We start from the raw sequence: 5,774 nt of genomic DNA, 5'->3' as shown, positions 1-5,774 counted from the left end.
CAGAAGAATCTGAAACATCTCCAAGCAATAAACTTTCAATATTTTTTCCGTCGGTTGACTCTTCGCCAGACGAAGATACACTATTCGGCATCTTGCCAACGGTTAATGTCTTCCCCACAGGGGAGAACACACGATAGTCTTCGAACGAAGACTATCACACAAATAATTATAACAGGAAATAACACAAGAACAGTCAATAGAAACTTGCACTTACTGTACAAACGCACTCAAATAATTACTAATAGATACAAACTCCCGGAGCCGCTACACCGCTAAGCATCTAAACCGGTGTCACACAGACGAAATACCGCTAAGCATTTTGCCCGGCGTGCTAACGATTCTGCCAGCTCGCCGCCTATATAATAAAAGCAGAAAAACTTAATCTCACTGCAATATAACAACGTGTTTGAGTTTTACGACCGGTTATTAATTGAGCTCTTAATTACCGTGGATTTATTTTTGGATGTTTATACATCAATTCTCCCCCTCTCTCTCTTTTTCTCGCCATGTGTGAGTGTGTGTATGTATGTACACACACACACACACACACACACATAAGAAAATGGAGAAAAAATGGATGTGAGAACAATTTATTTGTATATTTTAAAATGATGAAAATTTCTTTTAAAAACATAACAAGACAAATAAAATGACTGCAAGTTGTAAAGCTAATAAATAAATAAATAAACAAATAAATAAACAAATAAATAAATAAATAAATAAAGGAACCTACATATATGTTTCAGTTTTATCACCAAGTTGATCAGCAGTTCTAAGCATTTGATTAAATGCTAAGAACGGTATCATATTCTACCTATATGGGGGTAGGGCTTCTTCAGGGTTAATTATGAGCTCATTGAACTTGGGTTATTACCTCCGCCTTCGCTACGGTGAAGGTATTGTTTTCAGTCGTGTTTGTTTGTTTGTTTGTTTGTTTGTTTGTTCATGAAAAAAATATTTCCAGAACCGCTGGATGGATTCGGATAAAACATTCAGGGATGTTTGGCCTCGTGACTGGCACGGACTGATTAGATTTTGGGATCGATTTTTTTATGACCTATGAAAGGCTACATAGAAATCGAAACAAAACAGACAAAACAAACACAAACTCGGGGGACTAAAAATTACAAAAAGGAGATAGAATCAGCAAAAAAGAAAAAAAGAAAAATAAACGAATGATAATATGAAAAAATGAAAATGAGGCGTAATGCCCACTCGACACCCGAAGTCGAGTGGTTACATTTAGTCAGTTTTTCTCTTTAACATAAAAGTCTATGTATATACATTTTTCCAGATTTTTTCTTAAAATTAAATGTCCTATGCTAGTGGTTCCCAAACTTTTTAGAGATGAGACCCACTATTTATGACACCAGTTTATGGTGACCCATTTAACTCCACTGGGATAGGGTTAGGGTTATATTAAATGTGAAACAAAACGTTTTATAACTGTTTCAACGTCTCCATACCTTATGGGCAGGTATTAACTCTAATACAAAACCTCGAAGCAGTAATTGTTATCGGCACGATCAGTGTTGTACTGCACCTAGTTAAAGTTCTCTATAAATAGGTAAAAACAGACTCTGATTTGTTAAATTTGTGAAAAAAGCCTACTGCTTGATAAAACAACCAGTCTGGTATTGAAAACATGAGTCTTGAACTATCTCGATAGACAGCAGTTAATCAAAGCTAATACGTAATTTTATAACTTTTTGCGACCCACTAGGATTCCGTTCGCGACCCATCAGTGGGTCGCGACTCGTAGTTTGGGAACCACTGTCCTATGCTATTTCTATTCTTTTCAACTCGTCATATTCGATTACAAGAGGTGGAATCTCACGCAACTAACATTCTCGTCTCCTTGCTTCTACATTAATTTCATCTATAAATCTCTCATGCTCTTCTTCAGATATTAAAATACATCCTTCATTTGCTCCAAACTCTCTTCCAGTCATCTTCACTCTTATCTGTCCCTCCCATTCCGTGATTTCTCTTTCCGCGTCCTCACTCTTCTCATATCTTATCAGGACACCTTTGTATTTACATAGTTCTTCCACTACTTTTTCTTTTCTCTCTTGTTTGTTTCTAGCTTCAAATTTCCCCTTACCTTTCTTGTTTTCTACTGAACGATCGCTTGCCTTTGATTTCTTCCTTCTTTTGGGGCTGATAACCTCATTGTCATTCTTTTCCTTTGTTTCTTCACTCTTTTTCTTCTCTTTGACTACCTGGGTACTATCCTCCTTATCTTTATCGTTCTTTACTTGTAATTGCTCCTCCGTCTACTCTTTCCTTTGCTCCTTCTCCACAACCTTTTCGCTCTGCGTAAATTCAAATAAGGGGCACTTGGTCCTCATGTGACCCCTCACACCGCATAGGTAACAATTGGGTCTCCTTCCTTCCACTACCGCATTCAAAGTTTTCTCCTCTTCGACCTCAATCTAGTAGGGGATTCGTTCTATGTCTTCGACTGTGGAAAAAAGCCACATTTCGACCCCAAATCCCCACCAGTTTAACATTTTTGTCTCTCCAACTGGTCCCAGTTCAGGTTCATCCTCGGTTGCAGCCAGAACAGCTGCCACTAACTCTCGGTATCCTGATCTGAACACTGCACCTTCCCCTGTAAGTGGGAAGCAGCGCCACCTTCTCTATCTTCAGGATGGTAGTGGAATGCATGGCCGCCTCTTCCTTTGTGGCAAACCTCACCTCCACCGTGCCAAATCTTCTTCCTCTGCCAATGAACATAATTCTCTTCACAATTTCTCCCAAACATTCTTCGATTTCTTCTCCCTTTACCATCTCTATCTTGTTAGTGGCAACCACTTGTGTCCTATATATCACCGTTCTCAAACTCTTATCATTTTTCGTCTCTGTTGGAGGGATCAGCTTAATAGTATCTCCCTCCTTTCTTATCCATTGCTCACTTCTTAAAACCTCCTCCATATTAACCTCTTTTTGCTTTGCTTCAAGTGACGCGGATGTTCTCGCCGCAGCGGCCCCTGCGTAGCTCTCCATATCGGAGGGACCTCATTTCACCCAAACTGGGGAAAAAAGAACAACAACAGCAGCACGCGCGAGACGCTTCAACAGTAATATTTGCCTTCTTCACGAACTCACAAACTGTGACTCGCACTGATTAGATTTTACGATCGATCCGGTACCGGATAAAGATTCTGGATTATTTTTCCTGTTCTTTTACTTAATTTTTGTGAGCGATCGGGTTTTTTTTAGTATTCTCGTTTGAGAGAGCAGTCGAGTTTATTTCAGATATTCTCATTTAAAAAATCATCTCTGGCTAATCGTTGAGAGGACGTTGGTGTTCCTTGGCGAGGGTTTGCGCTCTCTGAGTGCTCTTGTATTTGTACTGTTGTTTTTTTTAAAAAGAAATTTTCATGATTTTATAACATTCAGGATGACGAGATGGTCTTCGTCGCATCGACGGACAAACTACTATACTATAACATTGCGATTTGTTCCTTAGTATCATACAAGACGTTCCTTCCTTCTAACAATGCAGCTTTTGTCCTTCCCGTTGAAGAACTGAATGAGGGCTAATTTCGCCGCAAGCACTTCGTTTGCGTTGCCTTTCCTAAGCACGCCTTCTAAGTTTCTAGTTAACCCTCCCCCTATTCTACTTCTTTTCTATCGCAACTACAACCTTACTAAACTTAACTCATTGTAATTTAATCATACTTTTCATGGAAAACCACAATTTGTTGCTGACAATTTTCTGTCAATGCCGGCTTAACTAATCCGCTAATCTGGCTTCTGTAAGGTTGACGCGCCGGGACACACACCACGCATTCAGCTTCCAGTAACCGGATCTCTGCTTACGAAACCTATCTAGGTGACCGTACAGGTCACAAAATGTGCAATAAGTAGTAGACCATTTTAATTAACACATTCAGAAAATCTAAGCGGTGTCTGTCAAGCAGTTGAAAAAGTGTGAGCGGGTTTGCAAGACTCTTACATTCCCTCTCCTATCAACTAGTCCTACACAAGCCAAATGTGCACCTAAGAAAACATTCCAGTCAACCACTAGCACTAAAGAGTGGGACATTCTTTGGAAAACCTCCAAACATCTGAAGAAATCTGGCTGTTACGCCTCTATCGAAGCGTAACCAGGTGCCACTTTCGCTACTGTTTAGATCTAGGACCACCAACTTACATTCTGGGTTCAAGAGAATGGTCTGTATCGTGAGATACAGACCTTTACAAAACAGCACGGCAGTTTCATCTCCCAATTCCGGTCGACTTGGAGATAATTATATCTCGTATCCACTGAAAATGGGCATGACGGCTCGGGGATCGGAAACTCTAGTCTTGCTGATGGCCACCACCTCTATATCTTATGCCTTGATTTTGTTGAGCAGATGACTTTGCTTTCAAGGTGACTCTAGGCCACATACATTTGCACTTCCTATTCTGTGCACAGACATGATCAACAAGAGAGAAGAAACCGAGAAAGGATCACGTACCTTATTCTTATGGTAGGACTGGTGTTCCGTACCTCCGGATGGCCGTGTAGTTAATATCTTTTTTGTCTGTGTTGGAGTGCGTGATCTGAGTGCTGCTGTGTGAATTAGGTATTGCTTATAATGGTGGTATCTGTGATAAAGTGATGGTGGCGGTGTCAGGTATAACAGTTGTTGGGGTGGTTTTGGGGCAATGTTGCTCAAAGGCATCTCCATTTGTTCAGATCTGTTAGTTTTTTGCTAGTGTCTTTCTTTTTCTGTTCTTTGCATTTGTCATTTAGGTTCCTTACCGTCCTCTTCGCCACATGACGTATCCAAATGGTCCCAATCAGGGAGGGGCATGTTTTGGGGATCATTGTCATTTTGTGTTATTATTTGGGGACTTTCAGTTGCTGAGGTTGGTGATGTAGTGACTCTTGCGGGCGATGTTTATTTTCTTCTTTTCATTAATTTTGCTGCTGATGTTGTTGTAACTGTTGTTTCCAATCTTGTAGCGGATGCTGCAATCACTGATGATGCAGTTGCATGCTGTTGTTCCGAGTACGTGAGTCGTAGTTTCTGCTGTTGTTGAAGTAGTGTTGTTGGGGACTAAAAGCCTTGAGGTGTGTTGTGTTTCACATTTGTAACGTCGCTATCTTCCGCCTTCCACAACTTCCTGCACTTGCTGCCTTCCTAGGATCTCTATTAGATCAGGAATTTTGTCGAGTGACTCAAGTTTCATTTTAGCCAGAATCTTCTATCGTATCCCAACCCAATTCTCTTTCCGAAATTTTTTTTATTTCTAGAAGCGAGCTAGGGTCTTCTACATATTTCCTCACCCACCAAAAATGTAGTTCTCGTGGTATGTTTGTGACTTTTATTCGGATCACTCTCTCCTCATGATGGTGAAGTGCTTCTGAACTAGAGTTTCAAGGTGGAAAATAACTTGGATATATCAGAATTTATGGACATATCCCTCAAAACTGATGCTCTGTCACATATTCTTTTAACATAGTTTAGCTCGATCTGAAGGTATACGCTTTAACTTTATCTTTTCGTCGATAAACATCTATACTTCATGGTTTTCTTTTCTGTTTGCGCCAAGAAGTGTTGTTGTATATTAAGTGTAACTTTGTTCTGTTCGGTTAGTGTGTTTTTTCCTTGTTCTCTCTTGTTCTCTTGTAGGATAACATCCAACACATTTGCGCGATTTTAGCAAAAGAAATATTTTTTGATGAATCTTTTAATGCTGTTGGCAATGTTTGAACCATCGTTGTCGCTATTATTACTTTTTATTGAGGTAGTGGTGGTGGCGGCGGCGGTGGT

This window comes from Octopus bimaculoides, chromosome 3, assembly GCF_001194135.2.
Source record: "Octopus bimaculoides isolate UCB-OBI-ISO-001 chromosome 3, ASM119413v2, whole genome shotgun sequence".
Lineage (NCBI taxonomy): Eukaryota > Metazoa > Mollusca > Cephalopoda > Octopoda > Octopodidae > Octopus > Octopus bimaculoides.
The sequence above is the reverse complement of the archived record's forward strand: the minus strand, read 5'-3'. Positions refer to the sequence as shown.